This window comes from Pinus tabuliformis, chromosome X (assembly GCF_031772625.1).
Source record: "Pinus tabuliformis cultivar Carrire ecotype Pingquan chromosome X, CPIR1, whole genome shotgun sequence".
In the NCBI taxonomy this organism is placed as follows: Eukaryota; Viridiplantae; Streptophyta; class Pinopsida; order Pinales; family Pinaceae; genus Pinus; species Pinus tabuliformis.
Window position 1 is genome coordinate 1,053,600,896 of NC_142308.1, and position 23,163 is coordinate 1,053,624,058.

The window sequence follows — 23,163 nt, forward strand, 5'->3', positions numbered from 1 at the left end:
TTTGTGAGGCTGGGAAACAAACAAAGCCACAATGATTTCCAGAATGTAACTCAATATGCTAGCTAGCACAGTACCACTCATACAATGCATTGAATCTTCCGACAAGAGTGCTCTGTAGTCAGATTATCAGAACTGAATCTATTTGTGTGAATTCCGGCATATAGCTGCAGAAGTGCTAATAACTACCAATGACATCACATGCAAGATATGCTAAGACCTGACACAATTTTCCCTCTGACGTTACAGAAATTGGGCACTGGACTACAAAAGTTATTCAAATCCCTTAATATAGAAGACAATTAAACAGCAATATCCCTAGATTTCAAAAACCGAGCTTATATTTTACTAACTTTAAATGTTATCTGCTCTAAAAAAATAGGACAGAAACTGTAGAAAGCAGAATCTGCTTGAAAAATACTCTATGGTCTTCCGGCCAAACAGGTGGCATCCAATGTCAGACCTTTATTTAACAAGATGAACAATGAAAGATCGGTAAGCAGCCAAAATTTTGTAGAATGCATACTGATAAGAATGCCTCAGACATCAACACCGAATGTGATGTCAGGTGCTTCAAAATTAGTAATATTTCTAGCATAGAAAATTGATATTAGATTTTGATATAATCCTGTTGTTTAGCTGACATTATAGTAGGAGTCAAATATGGCATCTGCAAGGTACTCGCATTTGGACAGCGACAGACCAGCCAAGGAAATACGCCCATCCTTTGTCATGTAGACATGCCACTTATTTGTCATATTATCACTCTGTTCAGATTAAAAATATGTATTAGGTAAATAAATAATAAATTAGGAGTAACATAAAAGTCAGAATTCCGGATTGGGGAAAAGTTATATAAAAATAGTTTACCTGAGCTTTGTTAAGGCCTGTGAAGGAAAACATGCCAATCTGTCTAAGAACAAAAGACCAATGTTTCCCACTCTTATCCTTTGCAGAAATATTATCATAGAGTCGCTGCCTCACATAAGTTCCATTTCTGACTTCCATTCTTTAAACAGAGTAGGATTACCAACAACATTTGCCACAATTCGAGCCCCATGAACTAGAGGATTTGAGTACATTGGTCTAGCAAGCCTTTTAAGCTGGCTCTTCACCCTGCCAAAAGTGTATGAGCAGGTAAATTTCACACTCCATTTAAATAATGCTTTATATCTAGGAGCAATATAAACACCCAATGGAAAAAATAAAAATCCCTAGTTTATTAGTGATACCTAGTTGCTGCATCTGATGAGGAGCACACAACATTGATAGCTCCTATCCGTTCTGCATAGAGACCCAAGTTCTTGCTGTAGGACTGAGCAACAAAAACTTTCATCCCACGAGCTACAAACAACCTCACAGATGATGCATCCTGATCAAGACTGCCACTTGCAAATCCCTGCAAATTCAGGTAAAATCTCAAATTTATATTATGAAAATACGCCCTTTCAGACCAATTGTTCAGTTCATTACTGCATGAAATATTACTAGACACATCTAAGTTGGCTAAGAAGGCATACAAGCATCACAGTAGTAATCAAATTATATTTTTTCACAATAAAAGATATTTTTTTTAAAGAAAATGTTGCAGTCAAGCCAAACATCTTTGTAATACAAAAATGAGAAGTGTTAGCCATAGCCGAATGTCCAAAATTCAAAATTATAGTTCCTCAAACCATATGGTCAATCTTCCCTGATCCAGCCTCTAGTGGCCTTACAGGTGTAATGCCTTAAATAAACTGGAAAAGAAAAATACTAGTTTCCAACTTTCCATGCATACTATAGGCATCTGCTTATTTGTCCTCCTTTGTGTCACTTCCAACAGCCCTCCAAGTGCCTCTCTTGCTCGATTGTGGCAACAAGGCTGACCTCATATGTACTTTACGCCGGTACCAGATTTTGAACACGCTGAATACCCCTACAATTCTCCAAAGACCAAAGATATAGCCACAAATGGGTTTGAATCTTCAATAGGGGGATATGAAAGCTTCTGGAGGTAAATCAAAATGGGCCACAATTCCTCCAACCCTATGCTATAGAGACCATAGATGTGCATTGAACTCCAAATACTTCCTACAGTGAATCCCGATGAATGCATCACTTTTCTGACAATCCAGGTTTCCAACATGTGATTGATGTGTCCATTGCACAAGAGTCCTTAGACGATTTTTCTTCAAAAATTGCTTCTCAAACTCTTCCTTCAATTTTTTTCCACATAATGCATATCTCAAAGTAACCCATTAGACATCTTCCCTCATTCCGAGGTTGGTATACAGGGTAAACCCAAATATGTGAGGCTCAAAGCTTTGTCATGTCACTTACAAGAATAGAACCTAAGTGGGAAGGATAACATTATAACACTCCATCACACAAGTTACAACCACTTTTACTTTGGATGTGCTTCACTCCTCTTTTCAACCTACCAAAGCACTCTTGCAATGGTGGTGAGCAATTGCCACAATCCTAACAATCTCAACAAATAGCAAACCAACATTCTATGTCCACTGCTCGTGCCAGAGGCCAAAGTCTAAAGTAGAGACAAATAAGTCAAACAAAATCCCAATTCCCTATCAAACAAGCCCACACAGCCATTGCTTGCACTTGGAGAGGGGGTCAAAGCCCAAATCAAGGGAGCATAGTGCAGTGAACAGTCCTTGTCGTTGCGGAAAAAGTCGTTTGTGCGGACACAACTGACCTCCCTAGGAGTCTAAACTCTCTAGCGACAAACAAGACAAAATGGAGTGATCTTTCTCTAAATATACCTTTTAAAACATGAAAACTACAAGTGTTTAGGCTTACCTTATTCCAAAACGCTGTTGTTGTAGTTCGTCCTTGCCGATCCGGATGAGCTCCTCCTTCATGTCAATTCCTGCAACCACAAACAATCAAACAATTACCAAGCACTTGCATTTCATATAATAAAACATATATTCAACATGCAGACCAAGGAACACATGAAATAACTCATTAACACAAGCTATTGAGAAAAATAAACCAGTTTGTATTAATAACGAAACAAAGAAACTCTTACAACCTGGCCTTGGTGTTGTGCAAGTTCCTCCCAGGGTCCATCAAGGGTTTTCCTCTACTTTGACAAAGCTCACCCACTTCCAAGTAGAATCAAGCAAAGACAATCTCTCCTCACAAGGTTCTAAATGGGAGTCCTAATTCCTGCAGCGTTTACCCAAAGAAAATGTATAGCTCCAACCTCCCCTCCCTCTGGCTCAATGTCTTTATTTATAGTGCTGTAAAGAGGTTATTCAGGTCCACCATCAATGGGATAATCCCCCTCTTTGGGTGGGATAGCTCCCTTATTGATGGGATAAGATCCTCCTTAATAGAGATACATGAACCAACTGGAGGCGCATCCATTTCATCAAACCGACCTCTAGAAAGTTCTAGAAGTAACCACAAGTAACTTTTTTAAGATGAAACTCGTGCATTTTGCCTTTTACAGAAGGACGCACCTATCCCTTAACATACAGAGCGTCCATGGACGCAACTTTTGTGAACATTGTGAGCGTCCCCGCAGGTAAGGCTAGAGAGAACCTGCGACCCCAGAGATAAACACATTTTTTACAAGACTTTCTCTCTTCTTTGAGTTTGAGATGGATAGCAGAGGCATAAGACTTGCCTAAGAGGGTAGCATGACTGTTGATTTGAGCCATACTAACTGTAAGTAGTCATGGTGACATTTTTTAGTGTAACAGATTGCCCCCTAAAGTGCGAAGCCTGGAATAGATTAGGGTTTTGTAATTCTAGGAAGGGTGAAGTGCTTTATCATTTCAAGGATTGTCTTGTGGATGACCTGGTTGGAACCTGCAATTTTCAACACAAAATACATGTATAAGATTATATCATCACTGAGGTAGGCATTCCCATACTCAGATTCAAAACTTTAACTAATGGACTAACTATTCTGATACAGGAATGATCTTGCAGTACATCATTTTTTATAGACTTTTGTAGACACAGTATGGACGCAACCATCTGTTTATGATTAGTCTACATAGATAATGAATACAAAACTCCTCGCAGCCTGGATGGTAGAAACTAGATCCAGGGTCTTCACTTCTACTTCCCGAATTGGTACGATTCTAGCCATGTGATTAAATGATTTTATGTCGAACATGTTAGAAACCACTTGATTACCAGTCGATGATGTAAACTGTTAACAAGCGTGAGAGAGACCACCAGTAATGTCAATGGTTCTCAAAGTACCAAGCACAACCCGTGAAATGTGAATAGATGTTTTGATGTCGAACACTTCACGGAATCCTTTGATCGAAAGTCAATGATGTAAACTGACGTCAAAGGCGAGAAACCTGCCATTGATGCATGCAGACTTCAAGGTACTGTCGATTCCTAAGTCATCTTTCTAGATAATGTGTCGATGTCGATAGAAAGCGACCCGTTGCAGGCAAGCCTGCAACACGAAATCATTGTTCAAGTTGAAGAAATGTTGCTGTAAGGACTGACTCAGGGATGGTCAAATGGATGACAAGTATTTTGCAGATGAAAGTTTTGCTTGCAGACCTCTTGAACACATAACGACACGACAGATGGCTTGGTGACGAATAACTCAAAGTTAATCCCCAGAACCCGGTTAAAGACTTTCAAAGTGGTTTGGTCAACTGTGAGGTAAAAGATTTCCCAACCCAGGTGAATGAAAAGTGTCGTGTTCAAGAGTGGTAATAAAGTTTCTTTTGAGACAAAAGGTAACAAACAGGTTCATTCTTCTCTCTTTTCCCCCACCATTTCTGGCAAGTACCTCTTTATTTTTAACAAGCTTGAGGAGGATAACATATGCTTGATTATAAGCTCATCCTTTGGACGAGTCCAACCTAGTTTAAATTCGAACCCTAGGAAGGAGTGGTTCGTTCCTGTTTGTAATTGAACAGGTCCCTTACTGTAAAAGTTTAACGAGCCCAGTATAGGAGAAACTCGGCGTTTTTCATTTTTAGAGAGTCTGAAAAAACAAAAGGAGACTCCACGTTGAACTTTTTCGTATATTTGTGTCCCTCAAGCCCGAAAAAGTATAAAATAATACCTGGGGGAACCGCTTGATCTTGCGACCAAGGAGTACTTTCATAATAGTGTCGTTGACCTGAAAAGTAAAAAGCGATCAAGGACACGTCGTTTTATTTCCTTATCGAGTTTGAAACGACAAAAACCCGGCAATCTTTTCCTGATTTTGCGGTCAGAAAAGAGCTAAAAGGGGACCGTCTTTTAATTCCGTTTTAACGAGTGTAAAAGAAACGCTCGGCGATCTTTTCATGTTTTAGGAGTCAGAAAAGGGCTTAAAAGATGACTCTGATATTTTTGTTTGTGAAAAATTACAATTTCCCTCGAAATCCCTTTGTCCTGCACAAAAGCAACACATTACTCATACCTGTTTAAAATAGGCAAAAATACATCGAAAAACATCTTTTCATGGTAAAAAATGAACTAATTCATCCAAAAAACCTATAAAAAGACCTTTTACCATGTCATTTTTACCGTTTGACTATTGAGGTTGAAAAAGGAGCTTTTGACAAGAAACTTCCCGTGGTCGCTGCGGAAAATCTGACCGTCGGAATCGAACGCCGTCTTATCCAGGTATTTTACACATCCTACTCTGCATTTCTATCCATTTAGAATCAATTTTTAGGTCTTAGTTTCATTTTTTGGGGGGGTTTTGGTTTTGGAATGCGCCTCTCGGCGGACGCAGGTGCCCTTCGGGTGACACGCGTCCCCCGACTTTTTCTCATACGGGAAAATGGTCGGAAGACGCGGCCCGCCTTCAGGCCAGCCGCGTCCGGGCGCCCTGTGCTACAAAGCCGGGGTGCGTCTTCCGAGAAGTGCGCATTTCAAAACCCCAACTCCCTCAAAAAACTACCAAAAATTCCCAAATCAATTTCTAATTGCTATTTCTGATGTGCAGGGCATTAACCATGTTAGATTGGAGAGAAAGAGAGCATGTAGAGGAAGATGAAGCTGCAATAAATCATCAACCTTCCCTGGATGCCCTAAGAGCATGCGGATTATACAAATATTGGACCATACCGGGCATGAGGGGCCAGGTAAGATTCTTGGAATGGCTGGTTGAGCGATGGAACGTTCAAGAACAATGCTTTTACATAGGAGGGCACCAGCTCGAGATAGAGCCCTCGGATGTATACTTTCTCACTGGCTTGCCGAACAGAGGCGAGCAACTCAGTCTTGCGGGGACTAGGCCGGGTGGCCAATCCCTTGATAGTCTCCGCGACGAGTGGTGCACACCTGGGGCTCACCATTCAAAAGGCATAGAGATAAAACACATCACTCTGCCTGAACTCAAAGTCATAGCGTTCACGGTTACCAGAATTTGCGGCGCGGCCGCTTTACACATTGCTTCCGGATCCCAAATGCGGATGGCAATTGACTGTTACCAAGGCACCATTTTCAACTGGTGTGAAGCTGTGTCGGCTCATATGAAGAGCCAACTGACCAAGGCAAAGAACGGACGACTAAAGACTTTTGGATATGGGCCTCTAGTCGTGAGCTTTGCCTTGGAGAGAGTTCCAATGCTGATCCCTCAGCAACTCACTGTTGATATCTTGGGTCCTCGGGAGCCAAAGCTGATACGATGGGTTGCGGTGATGGCCCGGCATCCTGACGAGGGTGCGACAGTGGTTCGATTCTCAGATAGTTACTTTCACTGGTTAGAGGACCAGGTTTTTTCGATACAGGACTTTCCGTATGCCGGAGTGGATTTTAGAGGTGATCCGGACATGGTTCTTCCACAGGGAGAACAATGGGACGACAGAGGTACTTTTATTTTCACAAGTTTTCTAATTATGTATTTTTTTATTTTTCATATATATCGTCTCAAAACTAACAGTAAAACTTTCAAAATGCAGATGTTGGTCCACAGCGTCCAGCCAACCTCCGGCCTTTTGATAGACTACATCCAGCTGCACCGGTACCGGCCCCACAGGACGCAGCTGCAGAAGTACTAGCTGAGTTGGAGCATGATCTAGAGCGTCTCACGGCAGATATACCTGAGACTACTATGGACGACATTCCTATCAGGCTTCAGCGTTTCGTAGTCGCGGTCCCTGGACCGTTTAGGAGATTTTTGCGTAAGGTAGCCCGCGCAGTGGTGTCATACAGAGAGCACCACCAGTGATTGACTAGTCACTTTTGTAGTCACATGTGACATTTTGACTTTTTGTACTATCATTTTGCCGATCATAAGGTGTTTTCAACCTATGATCGAAGACGATGTATATATTTTTGACACACTTCTATCTATATATATCACTATTACCGGCTTATCTTGTTTAACATATGTGATGAAATGTTTTTAAATTTACTTGCATGATTATTGTAAATGTCTGTCCAACATTCGAGAAGCAATTGCATCTGCTAATGTATTCAAAGACCTTGGAATATGTTGATATTCAATGTAATCAAATTCACGTTCCAAGAGACGCACTCTCAAAAACAACCTTAATAACACAGGATTCCTAATGGCATAAACTCTATTAAGCTGTAATACAACAAGTTCAGAATCTAACCTCACTATCAAACGTCGAATTCCAAATGAAATAGATTCGGATAATAATTCAATCACTGCACTGTATTCTGCAATGTTGTTCGTTGTTTGACCGAGGCTTACCCCATGCATAGAAACTAACTCGTCAGAGGGCGAATAGATAACCCAAGCTGCGGAAGAGATATTCCGTGTACTACGACAAGCACCATCAGCAAATCCAATGTATGTTTGGAGAGGCGTCGACATCTGCAATATCAAGAGTAAAACCAAGATAAGCCAGAATAACGACGAAAAACCACACTCTCTAAGCTAAGCACACTGACTAAACTAACACACTTGCTAGCTAGAAAGAAAATCTAACCTATCTAAAAATTTCTCCATACCCATCATTTTAAGCATAATACCTCTTTAGGTAAAGTCCATTTCTGGGTTTACCCAAAGAGTCCCCATCAAAGTCAACTAGCTCATAAGCCCCTTTTGCTAGCTTTCGCTTTACAATGTAGGGCCCATGCCACATGGGAACGAATTTTCCGGCACCTAGCTTATCGTTAGCTTGATCATATAATAGTACTAGGTCTCCTTCCGAAAAACTTCGAGGGGTTACATTTCTATCATACTGAGCTTTCATTCGTTTCGCGTGAGTCTCGATTGCCAATGTAGCGTCACGTCGAGTCTCATCTAATTTAGCCAAGTACAATAAACGTTTCTCCTCTTCGGAAGTAGCTGGAAGTAATTCGACAGCCATTTGAAGTGATGGGATTTCGCATTCAATGGGTAACACAGCTTCTAAGCCATAAACTAGCTGGAAAGGAGTGAACCCTGTTGAATTTTTCACTGAGGTTCGGTATGCCCATAGCGCTGAAAATAACATGTTGTGCCAATTCGACCGATGAACACCAATGGTTCGTCGGATCATGATAACTAGAACTTTGTTGATAGACTCAACCAAACCGTTGGCTTGCGGATAATAAGGAGTAGAGCTATCGTGGCGCAAACCAAGCTGGCTTGTAAGCTCAGTCATCATGACGTTTCGAAAATGGCTCCCATGGTCAGTAATGATTGCTTGTGGGACACCAAACCTAGTTATGATATGATTGAATACGAAAACTGCAGCTGTTTTGCCGCTTGCGTCGAATGTAGGCATCGCCTCGGCCCACTTAGTAAAATAATCAACCGCAAGGATGATATACGCATGCCCCCCGGCCGAGTGAGGGTTACAAGTAATAAAGTCGATACCCCATTTGGCGAATGGACCAACGGCAATTATAGGGTGGAGAGGAGCAGGTGGAGCGCGCATCTTGCGATCAAACACTTGACAGTTGTGGCACTTCCTGACTGCAATGATACAATCTTTAAACATAGACGGCCAGAAATAGCCAGCGCGCAACACCTTCTGAGCTGTGGCATACCCAGACATATGACCGCCACATGCTCCAGAGTGACAATCATTCAAAACCCTCTCAGCCTCTTCGTGAGTTAAACAACGTCGAAAAACTAAGTCTGCCCCCCGGCGATAAAGTGTATCTCCAATAATTTTGTATGGCTGGGATTGAAACCGAATTTTTCGACGTTCCGCTTTGGAAGCTTCAGGCCGAAAGGTTTGGGTTTGGAGATAGATGATTATATCCCCGTACCACGGATCTACAGTACTGATAAGAAACAAAGATTCGTCCGCAATGGACTCCTCTGCCACAGTCTCTGTGTCAGCACTCGGGAAATCACACATCAATTCCGCAAAAACTAAGGATTTCTTAGACTTGGACTTCTCGAACTCCAAGTCGAACTCTTGCAGGATGACAATCCATTTAGAGTACTTGCCCCCTAGCAGTTGTTTTGTCAAAATATAAATCATAGGGTTGCAATCCGAAATAACTGTAGTTTTGCGGAGAAGAATGTAGTGACGGAAACGCTGGACAGCTTGAACGGCTGCCAGGGCCAATTTCTCCACATGCGAATATTTTAGCTCAGTGGGATTCAAGGTCCTACTAAGATAATATATCACATGCTCCGCTCCGAATTCATCTTCTTGAACTAACACCATTCCAATGGTGGAATGCGAAGCTGCGAGGTATAAGAAGTAGTCCTGGTTGTAGTTGGGAGGATGCAATAACGGTGCATGGGTCAACGCGTGTTTAAGTGCATCAAAAGATTGTTGGGCAATCTCGTCCCAAAAGAATTGTGCGTTCTGTTTCAACAACCGTGTAAAACCTTTAGTGACCTCGGCGTAGTTTGGGATGAATCGGCGTAAAAAGTTCGCTTTCCCTTGCAAACTTTGGAGTTGGCGCAAACTCGAAGGAGGAGGCAATTTGATGATAGCCTCGACTTTCGAGGGATCGACGCGAATGCCGGCTTTTGAAACAACAAATCCCAGCAATCGACCTGTTTCTATACAGAAAACACACTTGTGGGGATTCAACCGAATTCGATAATGCCTACACCTCATAAAGATTGCTCGTAGGTGGACAAGGTGATCAGCTCGATGTAAAGAATGAGCAGGCAAATCATCGAGATAGGGTTGCACAATGTGCTTGATGTCATGAAATGCATAAGACATCGCCCGTTGAAAAGTAGCGCCGGCATTCTTAAGCCCAAAAGGTAATTTGCAATAAGCAAATGTCCCCCATGGACAAATGAATGCCGTTTTTGGTTGGTCGGCAGGTAGAATATTGATTTGATTATAGCCCGAGAAACCATCCATGAAGGAAAACATTTCACTTCCGGCACAATCATCAATAATTTGATCGATATAAGGCGTAGGATAGTTGTCTTTTGGACAAGCTCGATTTATATCCCTATAGTCGATACAGATTCTTATTGTTCCTTGTTTCTTATTGACGGGAACAATATTCGATACCCAATCCGTTAACGGGATCGGATAAATGAAACCTGCTTTCAACAGCTTTTCGACTTCTGCTTTAATCGCAGCCGCTTTTCGAGGGTGAATCTGACGCAACCGTTGCCGGACGGGTTTAGCATCCGGGTAGGTCTTTATTTCATGAACAACAATGGCAGGATCAATTCCCGGCATTTCCTCGTAAGACCAGGCAAACACGTCGCGGAATTCTTGGAATAGGGCCTTGTAAGTTTGGATTTCTTCTTCAGTACATGCGGCACCTATATGAATGTTTTCCTCGATTCCGGGCTTCACTGAAATATCAATGGGAATAGTACGAGAAATATTCCCTAAATTCAACTCTGAATCAGAATGTTTCGTTGGATCCTGAGCGTCTTTGACATATTCAGCGGTAAAGATAGATGAAAAATCATTTTCAAATGCATCATCCTTAGGTAAAAACGAAGATCTGTGATGGAGATCCTCCCATGGTAGATCGTCTACACTTAGGATTTCGCGAAGTTGTTCGTCAGATGACACGACTTCGGGAAACGTTATCCGTTCTAAGGGTGAGGTGAAAAGTGACTCTTCACTGACCACATTCATTTGGTCGGCTTCGGTTGAATGAAAGTCGGTAAAAGACATAAGAGCTTCATAAGCAATTTCATACGGACTCAACGGCATAACATCACCGAATGAGTCTATCTCAGAGTCAGATGGAACATACCAAGGATCATCATAAATAATGTTTTCTGACGTGATCATATGAATGGTTGCAAACGAAGGATCTGCGCTGAGTGGAGGGAGAGGAAAAGTTCCCAGTAAACCGGAATCCTTAACTAAACCTACACCAACGTCCCTATAAGGGATTGTCGTCTTACCAACATGCTGGATACTCTCTGAAGAGGCTGGGTCGGATGAAAAGTATGTCAGCTGATCAATAGTCACGATCTTACCGTTATGTGGAAACTTAATTACTCTGAAGACCGATGAAACGACCGCTGTCATAGCATATGACCAACTTCGACCCAAAAGAAGGTTGTAGTCTAGAGGGGCATCAACCACTTCCACATCCAGACTAACGGTTTTACCTTCAACCCCTATAGGCAATTCTTGTAGAATACCAAACGGACGGAACCCACGGCCATCAAAGGCCTTAAGGATGGTGGGGGATTGGTTCAACGAAGGAGAACCAAGCGATCTCCAACATTGAATCGACATAATACACGTAGAAGCTCCCTCATCAATCACAGTCCGATGAATAGGCCTGTTTTTGACTATCACTGGAATTTGGAAAGCCATTTGATGGGGGAGACGTGGTGTACTATTTTCTAGATCAAAGATCATTAGGTTCGGGTCCTGAACATCGACAGCTCCGATAGCCGACAAAAGCAATTTTCGTTGTGCTGGGCATGATTGCAGCACTTCGAGTGCCGACATTGCTGAAGGTGAAACAGCTAAGTCCTCAACAATGTTGTAATTCTGGGCTGCTCTCGCATGTGGATTGAAAGCAGACCTTCGAAGTACACCCTTGGCGGGCGGCTTAATCACTAAGTCTGGGTTAGGTTTTTCGATCTGTAGTGGATCGGAACCAGGAGCTGAGGTTGATGGGTTAGAGTGAGAAGATTCTGCTTCCTTGCCATCAACAGGAGCCTTACTACCATAATCTTGCGATCGAGTCGCAATCCTCACATGAGACATCATCAAAATGGGTTCTTCACTGGCATTCGAAGAAGAACCTATCATCTTATTCTCCTGCTCTGGAAATGGATTCTTTAACACAGCAGGAGTGGGAGAACCTTTGACTATTTTCACAACCTCGGCCCGATGAGGGCAATCTCTCGTAAAATGATCCTCTTCACAAATAAGACAAGGATATCGAGGTTTGCGTTTTTCGTCATTGGTTTCCGACTTTTCAGTTTTCTCCTTTGGAGCCTTGTCTGCTTTAGCCTTCTTCTTTCCTTTCTTCTTTCCACCGTTTTTTGATTTGGCCGTAGATGACTCTACAGCGTGAATGTCGGCGGTAAGTTCAGGAGAAGACTCTCCTGTCGGAGAATCAGGCAAAGTGATAATTGGAGTAGTTGAAGCCTTGGAAGACTTCTTCTTGCTCTTCGTAGTCACGATACCAATCATACCATCAGCGGCATGAGATCCCGAAGGAGCAGCAGCGATTTGGTTCGACTTTGGAAGATCCGGAATCTTCTCGTGTAACGTACCCGACTGAGTGTAAACTAAGTCAAGGTATTGTGCCTGAGCAATGACTTGCTCCTCAGTAACTACTCCGGCCTTAGCTACATCTTCAGTAATTCTTGGTAATAATGATTTGACAAACCATTCAGCTAAGATTTGGTCCGGGATAAAAACTTTCACTAGTCTTCTTCGACGTCTCCACTCATGGATGTGATCAGAAATATACGTGGACGTCGATTGTTTTAGTGAAGTTAATAACTCCGTGCCGTTATCGTATCTGACCGGCAACTGAAAGTGAGTTAAGAACGAGGTAGCTAACTGGCTAAAGTTGTAAAAAGAGGCCCGTGGTAACTCAATGTACCACTTGGCCGCGAGACCAATGAGTGTACGCTGGAAAAGACGTAAGCGGATGGAATCATCTGAGATAGAATTTGAAGCACACCAGAGGTGGTAAGTCATCACATGATTGGACGGATCCTCTCCAGACTTACCTTCGAACTTGGGTATATCGCTGGGCAACTTATTTGGCATTGGCGGCCAGAACTGAAGATATTGAATTGGATCGTTCGTTAGGCGCGTCAAGTCGGGTAAATCCAAAGTTGCAATAAACGGTAACTGCCGGTTAGGATCTCTAAAACTCTGGGTCACAATACCAGCCCCAGGAGGAGGATATCCAGGATAACTAGGAACAGGAGTCGCATTTGGGATATTATATCCTCCTGGAAAACCAGGATTAACCGGACCGTACTGGGGTTGCTGAGGTTGTTGATAAGTGTACCCAGGATACGGTTGATACTGGTAAACCGGTTGTTGGGCAGCTTGCCCAGGTTGATACTGTCCCTGGTACGGAGGTTGAACAAATTGAGGTTGAGTAGTAACAACCGTACTTATACCAGGTTGGCCTACAGGCATCTGGACTGTGGTTTGAATCGTAGATCCAGACAACGGTACAGATGTCTGAGGAGTGGTTACAGGGACAGTAGAAACCGGAGCTGCCGATACTCCAGAAGTAAGTATGGTAGATGTAGCGGTAGTTGCTGCAGCCGTTTGAGATGGAGTACCAGGTGCAATTGGCGGCTGAGTAACTACCGAAGTTACAGGGGTCTGAACACTTGACTGGACAGGTTGCGGTTGCTGGGGTGGACCAGGAACTACAGGTTGTCCTGCTTGAGGTACCGACTGTATACTTGGTTGCAACATCTGTTGACCCTGTGACGGATCCCACACTAACATTCCAGGGTATTGACCCGTAACAGGTTGAGGATACTGAGATCCATAGCCGGATTGAGGATAGGGTTGATAATTGTAAGGTGCAGTCCCATATGATTGCCCTTGAGGTGGTTGATAACTTTGACCAGAGTATTGACCCGTAGGTTGATAACCTTGAGGTAAATACGGGTACTGGGGTTGACCTTGACCTTGAGGTTGGTATCCTTGAGGTTGATACCCTTGGGGTTGATACCCTTGGGGTTGCCATCCTTGAGGTTGCCATCCTTGAGGTTGATATTGATACTGAGGTTGACTTTGGGGTACATATTGAGGCTGGGGTTGACCTTGAGGTATGTATTGCCCCATAGGAGCGTACTGACCTTGAGGTTGCCCCCCAGACACTAACGAAGGTTGCCCCCCAGGCGGTAATTGGCCACCTTGAGGTTGGGTAACGGGAACTGAACCTGACATCATGTAAATGTCACCTATACTCAATGGTACATTACCACTGTTTCCAACTAATAACCCATGATCAATGGGTTGAGGAGATGCTCCCGCAAAGGTACCAGAAAGAGATTGATACCCAGTAGGAACAGAAGGACCGCCATGTAAAAAAGATTCAGGACTTTGTGTAAACACAGATGACTGACCAGACATATTTACAGGAGTATGAATTCCTCTAGGTGGAAAAGGAGTACGAGGTGTAGAAAAACCTACTGAGTTGTCTAAAAAATTGGTTAATGCAAGGTACCAAGAAGTACTTCTAGGAGGACTGTAAAAGATGGATTCACGCTCCCTTAGATCAAGGGTAATTTGATCTTCAGGATCAGAGACGCCTATTTCTTCCTCTGGAACAAGTTCTTCTATAGCAATTAAACCAACAGGAAGATTTTCGGTGATAATTCTTTCTATTCTCGGTGAATCAGGGACACTAGAAGTTGGAGTAACAGGTTCGGAAATTTCAGGTTCTTCGCCTGTTTCACTGGCAGATGAAAAACTACCAGCAAGCTCGGAAACTGTAACAGTTTCGGGATTGTAACCTGTTTCTAAACTTTGGTAATCTGGATGGACTACCAAGGAAGATTCTCCTTCTTCAGGTGAACCTACTCTACTGTCACTAGGAGGAGTTACAAGGACCTTTAACCCTTCTACTAACCCGGAATGTCTTCAGGAGATTCACCCCGCGATTTACGGAGTTTTCTTAACAAATCTATTCCGGTAACAATCTCAGGAGACTTGCCCCGAAGTCGACGGGACTGTCTCGGTAATTCCGCCACAATTAAAGATTTTTAACTACAACACACGAAAACAAAGTAAAAATTTCAAATCAAACCACCTAAAGTCTTCTAAAGAAGCAAACAAATTTGAAGCACACGCCTAAAGAATCTAGAGCGTCAAACCAAACACAAACAGTAGTCTTCCGGACCAAAAGCGCTAGTTGGTGATTAGGCCCAACCTCGCAGGATTCAGTACAGAAATGGCGGGTGGAACAGTTACCCCGGCAACCTGCTTAATGAATAGACCGGCACAAGTTCCTCCACTTTAACCGTCTCGAAGTGAAGTGAACCCCCCGGAAAATCCAAGTGAGTATAACCGACGTCTGCTCCAGGTACAGTGGGACCTTCCCTCCACCGTCACCTCGGTAGAACCCTAAATATTATGGTCACTAAAGTTACCAATCACAACAATTACACCTGGGGGAACAGTCTAAACTCCGACAGCACGCAAGGGCAGAGTAACAAGCTCAATCCCCTTACCGGCTCCTTGACAATAATCCAAGGTTTACCGATAAGTGACCCCTGGCTCCTCGACAATGGTTAATCCGAGGTTTACCGTTTGTAATACGTACTGTCTGGCGTCGTTCCCAACGAGGGGGGAATGATCCCCTCACTGGTTCGGACACGAGCTCGTGCTTCTCCTTTAAGAGGAGCTTTCCCAGAGTGTAACTGAAACAATTGGATTTAATCTACTCAAGATAAACTATCTGTTTGGTTTTGTAGTCTTGGAGAGTTAAGTACTCACCTACTCCAAGACCCTAGCCTAAGCTATGTTGGTGTTTCAGAGCCCTAGAAAAATAAAAATTACTAGATTGATTTTAATTTAAGCGTTACTTTTAAGGTTGTTTCTTAAGTCAAAAGGTGATGGAAGTGAAACCAGTGGTGTGTTGACTCGACTCGAAACCACTACAAAATGCACCTAGGATGATTTACCCACTACTTTACTTTTTCGATGAATTGCTTAACTAAAAAGTTGAGAGAATGCAATCTTTATAAAAGCAACTTCTTAATTGAAGACAATCAAAGAAACAATTCGTTTGTCTTTTCCAAGCATAAAAACATGACTGCTCTTTACATGCACGAAAAAACTCTTTTCCTCTTTCAAAAACAAAAAGCTACTTGAAACAAGACTTTTAAAGAAGATGTTTTTGTATTTTTCTTTTAATAAAGCAAATAAATCTAATATAACCAAAAATCAATCTTAACAACTATTAAAATCTACGAAAATTCACTCATAAGCAAACTAAAAGGTAAATTTACTCTAAGCAATCTTAACGAGGCCAAAACCAACAATGATTATTCTAAGGTGTTTTACTTGATCACAATCAAATCAAGGACTAGCTTATTGCAGAACCAAAAACTAGCCAAAACAAAACTCTAATCTTTTTGTTCTTTTGTAAAATGGAAATCAACACTTTATAAACAAGTAATTCGAAATTTGACCCAAAACAACTTAAATGGCAAGCTGCTCACACAAGGAGACTTTACGACAGGCCCGACTTCTAAGAAGGCTGACTAACCAGAGAGATCTAAGGCTGGACAACTTTCTACCGTCAAAGTCACTACAGGACCTATCCAAAAATCAAACCCTAGGCCTAAACTTCGTTGAAATCCACTAAAACACTCAAAGCTCACAAAACAAGTTCAGGTGAAAATTTTTGACAGGGTACTAAAGGATCTGGGCAGAAAACACTAAGAAAAATCAAAATCTAAAAGCAATTAAAGCAAAAAATGGAATTTTCCTAAATTTTACAGGAAGACGCAGGCAACCCGTTATAACAGGTGCGGGCCCGCTCTGTGCAAACGGCAACAGCGCGTCCAAAGACGCAAGACGCACTGTGCAGTACTCAGAGGGTGCGTCCTTCTGGAAAAGTTAAGAAAAACCAAATCTAACTAAATCTAAAGCTAAGCCACCCAAATACTAATTCTCACAGTCAAAAACCAGAAAATAAAAATGATTTTCTCATAGCAAAGTTCACACAAAGGAAAAGACTCTCTCATTAATGGATTCCCCAGTATGGTCGCCAATTTGTCGTGGCGGAAAAAGTCGTTTGTGCGGACACAACTGACCTCCCTAGGAGTCTAAACTCTCTAGCGACAAACAAGACAAAATGGAGTGATCTTTCTCTAAATATACCTTTTAAAACATGAAAACTACAAGTGTTTAGGCTTACCTTATTCCAAAACGCTGTTGTTGTAGTTCGTCCTTGCCGATCCGGATGAGCTCCTCCTTCATGTCAATTCCTGCAACCACAAACAATCAAACAATTACCAAGCACTTGCATTTCATATAATAAAACATATATTCAACATGCAGACCAAGGAACACATGAAATAACTCATTAACACAAGCTATTGAGAAAAATAAACCAGTTTGTATTAATAACGAAACAAAGAAACTCTTACAACCTGGCCTTGGTGTTGTGCAAGTTCCTCCCAGGGTCCATCAAGGGTTTTCCTCTACTTTGACAAAGCTCACCCACTTCCAAGTAGAATCAAGCAAAGACAATCTCTCCTCACAAGGTTCTAAATGGGAGTCCTAATTCCTGCAGCGTTTACCCAAAGAAAATGTATAGCTCCAACCTCCCCTCCCTCTGGCTCAATGTCTTTATTTATAGTGCTGTAAAGAGGTTATTCAGGTCCACCATCAATGGGATAATCCCCCTCTTTGGGTGGGATAGCTCCCTTATTGATGGGATAAGATCCTCCTTAATAGAGATACATGAACCAACTGGAGGCGCATCCATTTCATCAAACCGACCTCTAGAAAGTTCTAGAAGTAACCACAAGTAACTTTTTTAAGATGAAACTCACGCATTTTGCCTTTTACAGAAGGACGCACCTGTCCCTTAACATACAGAGCGTCCATGGACGCAACTTTTGTGAACATTGTGAGCGTCCCCGCAGGTAAGGCTAGAGAGAACCTGCGACCCCAGAGATAAACACATTTTTTACAAGACTTTCTCTCTTCTTTGAGTTTGAGATGGATAGCAGAGGCATAAGACTTGCCTAAGAGGGTAGCATGACTGTTGATTTGAGCCATACTAACTGTAAGTAGTCATGGTGACATTTTTTAGTGTAACAGTCCTCATCCCAATTCCTAACCAAATAAACACACAAGTGGCACTTGACTCCTCAAGTCCTCCTTTGTAGTCTTCATAAACACCTATGCAAAAGCTGTGAGGCAGAAGCACAAGGGGTGATATTGGTGTATTAACATGCTACCATGTCAAACTTTACATGATTATATGTGTGTTTAAATGAGGGCTCGCCCTAAGATTTGAACGCATTCATGGGGGTAGATGGATAGTAGGGCGCCATTTGAATCACACACCCATCTGCAACCTAGTTCCCTTGTTAGTCTACTTGTTCACGACCTTGTTTTGCTTTCATGGGACATCAAAAAACTCAAATTTTTTCAAAGTCTTTAACCTCTACTAGAATTCTTTGTGCTAGCCTATATAGACTGAAATTCTCCAAAATCCTTTTGATACAATGATGCTCAAATTATTGAGGGGTCCCCACCATTGTAGCTGTATGGCCCCCTTTATCTTTTAAGATTAAGAGTCCTTTGTACAATGCAAAGGCTTCCACCTCATTATTAGTTGAGATCCTTTAGGGTTGAAGATACCCTCCCCCACCTACCACCCTAACAGTAATCAAATTATAACATGTAACATTAGACCTCATCTATGGAGAACAACATGAACAAGCTTTATTTTTTAGCACGCAAGCCAACATACCACCCCTTTGTTGTTTCACTGCAGTTGGTTTTTTCCTTTGCTTATCTCTGTTGGGTAGTTGAGGCTGCTTGGCTGATACTGGCTGTGGGTTTGAGCTTATCCTCTGTTGAGATTTTAACTCACCCTCCCACATCCATGGACACGCACACCCCAATCCTTATCTAGAAGAGACCAGTGCTAAAGAGATGAAGAAGAGAGGTCTACCCCCATTGTCCATGGCAAGAGATTTGCAAGTTGCATGACCGTAGGTCACCATAGAGAAAGAAGGGTTCTCCTGGGCTCAAACAGGGGAGAAGATATTGATGAAGACATTAAGCAGGCAGCCTATGGGAAAGGACATCCTCCTTATTTCAAAGTGCACAACAGACACCCACATTTATCACTCAGGAAGCCTACACAAGGTCGCTAGGCTAGATGAGGAGGCATGGCAGGAGTACAAAGGCAGGAGGCTGGAAGGCACCCCTCCCTCGAATGTTGCACTGAATGATCCTAAGAACACTAGACGCATACCCAATGCAAGAACACTTTAGACATGATGAGGCACAATAGATCTTTTGTGGCCTCCCATCTTCATGCAAGAAGTTCAGAGACCTGCTTAAAGATCTGCTGTCATACCTGGATCTGACATTCACAACTCTTTCCAAGGGGCTCTCCAAGCAGGCCTGCGTACTCTCTCAAGTGAAAGCACTCCTTGCTCAGTTGCATGACAAGGGCAAGGTTGGAGAACAGGTGGACCAGTAGTAATCCAGCCCATATGCACCCCTTATTTCCCCTGGCTAGTATCACAGTATGTTATGACAGCCTAGATTACTATCATATGCATGTCAATGACAGTACAGTTTATAGTGCTTCCTGTGTTACCGGTTCCAATGACACTGTACAATTTAGTATGGTCCATAGTCTTGGTAGACTCTTGCATCCTGGAGGCCGGTAATCATACAGAGTCTTGGTAGACAGTTGCATCATGGAATCATACAGGTTGATGATGCTCTGATTATTCTCATATTGAAAATCAAAGTCTACAGGAACTTGCAATCCAATCATAAAGATTTGAAAATGAAGAACCACTAAAAAATAAAAATAAAAATTTCAAAAAACAAAATAAGACTTGTCAATATAGAAAAATGTAAACAAATGAACAAACAAAGTAATATACAATGAGCGATTCACAATATAAAGGCTGTAAACACAAACCCCATATCATCACTAACCTGATAAGCAACATCAAAGAAAGCAGTAAGATTCTTTTCCTGAATGACATCAGCAATCTTCTCCCACTGCTCAGGAGTTGGATCAATTCCAGTTGGATTGTGAGCACAACCATGAAGCAGCACAAAAGAACCACTTGGTGCAGCCTGAAGGAAGTTGAGCAACTATCAGTCTCCTCTACTACCAAAAAATTAACAGTGCATTTACCAATCATCTCTTTGTGAAAAGACCTAGGAATAAAAATGTTTCTTACCTTAATGTCTGCAATCATCCCTTCAAAATCTAGTCCTACAGTTTTAGGATCATAGTACCGGTATTCCGACCATGGAACCCCAGCATCATTGAAAATGTTCTTGTGATTCCCTGATCAAAATCAAACTAGAATCAAATAGCTTCAAAGAGATCGAATATTAGTTTGCATCAAAATGATTAAAAATGTTCAACTGTAAGATGGGCATGACAACTCTAAATACATAACTTAGAGTTCAGCATCCGAAATCTAATACTTACCCCAAGTTGGAGAAGAAATCAAGACTTGTGCTCCAGGGAAATATCTTTGAATAAAGGCAGCAGCGAGACGAAGAGAACCAGTTCCTGAAAGGCCTTGGACAGTAGCCACCTGGATAAGTGTCAACAGGGCATTATGCAAATTTAATTCCACATATACAAGCACAAAATATCATCATCTTAACATGCACATCGCAGAAGCAATCTAATGCCAGTCTGACAAAGGGGATCTATGATACAACCTTCACTACCATCTCTTAGGTGATCTACATTTGATACAAATATCCTTTTCCTAGCATAGTCTGCATAAGAGAAAATATTGTACATCCTAAAAGTTAAACAGAACTCGCCCTCTTCTCCCACCCCTCTCACCTTGCCATCCCCACCCTACTCTGTCCAGAAGTAATTCAGAGAGTAATTCAGAGAGAACATACCCGTCCTTGCTTGGTTGCATTATTGTCAGCTCCCAGCAACAATTCCACAGTAGCCTTATTAAAAGCAGCCAAACCTTCAATAGGGAGGTACTGTAGACAAAAGCATAACAAGATAATGTCAAATGTGTAAGAACTTAAAATGATTCCCATGGAAAGGGAACAATAGTTTCTTCACTAAAACCACATGTATACCTCTTTATTGTCTCCGTTTTCCAACATCAGATTCTCTGCCTGCAAAACAGAAGCAGTGATAAGAAGGATTCCAATTGATAATATAACTTTAAAAGAGCCCCCAAAATGCCATAAACTAAGATAAAGCCCTGAAAACCTTTATACTATTCGACGGAGATTAGCTAAAAGAGAGAAGTCAATGACACCTTTTTCACCACATTGAGCACATAGGGTTGAAGTTCTTCTGTTCTGTAAGCTCCAACACCAAGATTAAGCTTCAAATCACTTGTATCTGCCTTAAATGCTTCTACAGTAAAGAATGTCAACTGAACAAACCTGTCCTCCAAAATGAAAATGATAGCACTTCTAAAATCCGAGTAAAGGCCCAAGAGCCATATCTAGACAATATCAAACTAAAATAACTGAACTCACAATACTTGGCACTCTAACATGCATCACCAAGCATGTAAAGAGCCCAGAATAAAAGAAATAGTTCATTATAAAGAAAACACCTCTACTGTCAAGAACTATCCTCATCTACTATTTTAATTGCAAATATGAATCTGAAATGCATGAGAGATAAAATTCCCATAAATTCCAGGGATTTGTGGTGCTGGACGTGTGTTATTTCTGAAGGAAAACCATAGTTTCTGTTTCAAAGCTGCATTGGCAGAAGGTACCAACTACTGGGCAGAGTTAAGTGCATTTTCGATACTGAAAAATTTAACAAGTAAGAAAGGTACTGCTGAAATCCAGATACTGGGAGAGACAGAGCTAGTCACCAACTGGGTAAATGATAAAAAACAATATGCAGATTTTGACCCTATCAACACTAATAGAAAGAATTAAAGAGCTGAATGAAAATTTCCCTAATAGGTTGTTGTAAACATCGACCTATCTAAAGTGAGAAACGTGTTTCTTTATAAAAAAAGTTGTTGGTTGAATCATAAAACCGAAAACAAAGAGCAGTGGACCACGTACTTGAATACTCTTTGTTCATACAACAGAGAACAGTTCTATTAAATACCTGTGAACATCGTAAAGTGGGCGGCCGAAAAACTTGACTGAACTGGAAAAATAGAGGTGAAAATATAGGTGAGAGGCTGACTGACTTGACTGGACTGGGGCATACAAGCCCAGAAAAATAGTAGGGCTGCCGTCTTAAATAATTTCGGCGCGCTCTTCTTTCATCTATACTCCCCATCAATCGTGGAAAACTCGCTGTGTCGACTTCATATGAAAACCTGCGCATGGTGTATATATATATATAGCTCAAGGGTGTGAAACACACTCAAATCCAATCAGGAAAAATGGATCACAATGCTTTTCCTTTTCTTCTTATATTATTGCTTCTGTGCATGCTTGCCTCTCTGCCTGCGGCGATGTCTAAGCCATATAATTCCCATACCCATGCCCATCAATATGTGTATGACACCATGCCCCCTGGATTAACTTCACTTCAACGTCATTCCGATTCTGAACGCATGGCTGAGGAGCCTGATTTCAATTTATCATCAATAGACGTCCACGAGAAAAGGGACCTCCATGCTCTCTTGTCGTTCCGGAAGGTCATCACGTCGGATCCACTGGAGAAGCTCTCCAACTGGACGGCCGACAATTCTGAGAATATATGCTCCTGGTCTGGCATTTGCTGCAGAAAATACAGCAGAAGGGTAGTCGCCATAGACCTCTATTGCTTCAATTTGGAAGGTACCCTTTCTCGGTCTCTTGGCAATCTGTCTTTACTACGCACTCTCAATCTTTCTGGTAACAGTCTGACTGGAAGAATTCCGCCCGAATTTGGTGAGCTTAAAGAGCTACAAGCACTTCAACTGCGGGTGAATCTTATCAAGGGTTCTATTCCGAAGGAGTTGGGTATGTTGCATAATCTGCAGATCTTGGATCTTTCTTCTAATCGTTTGACTGGAAAAATTCCCCTGGAGCTTGGCGAACTTGAAGCGCTGCGAGTCTTGAACGTCGTGCATAAGGTGGAAGATAACTGCAGGAAGTTAACACGACCCGCCATTCCCTCGCAGAACCACTCCCTCGCAGAACTGTCCCGCCAGAATCCGAT

General features: G+C 42.1%; 1 pseudogene across 1 annotated transcript; it reads right to left on the reverse strand.

Annotated features, from left to right (window-relative positions):
- Positions 1–270: 270 nt before the first annotated feature.
- On the reverse strand, positions 271–22,501 carry LOC149143434 (aspartate aminotransferase, chloroplastic-like; annotated as a pseudogene). The gene is made up of 11 exons (XR_016265112.1): positions 22,456–22,501; positions 22,117–22,249; positions 21,296–21,425; positions 21,111–21,149; positions 20,919–21,008; positions 20,488–20,596; positions 20,231–20,340; positions 19,980–20,123; positions 1,230–1,396; positions 868–1,113; positions 271–764 (listed from the first exon to the last, which is right to left on the reverse strand). The product of XR_016265112.1 is annotated as an aspartate aminotransferase, chloroplastic-like (transcript).
- Positions 22,502–23,163: the final 662 nt, after the last annotated feature.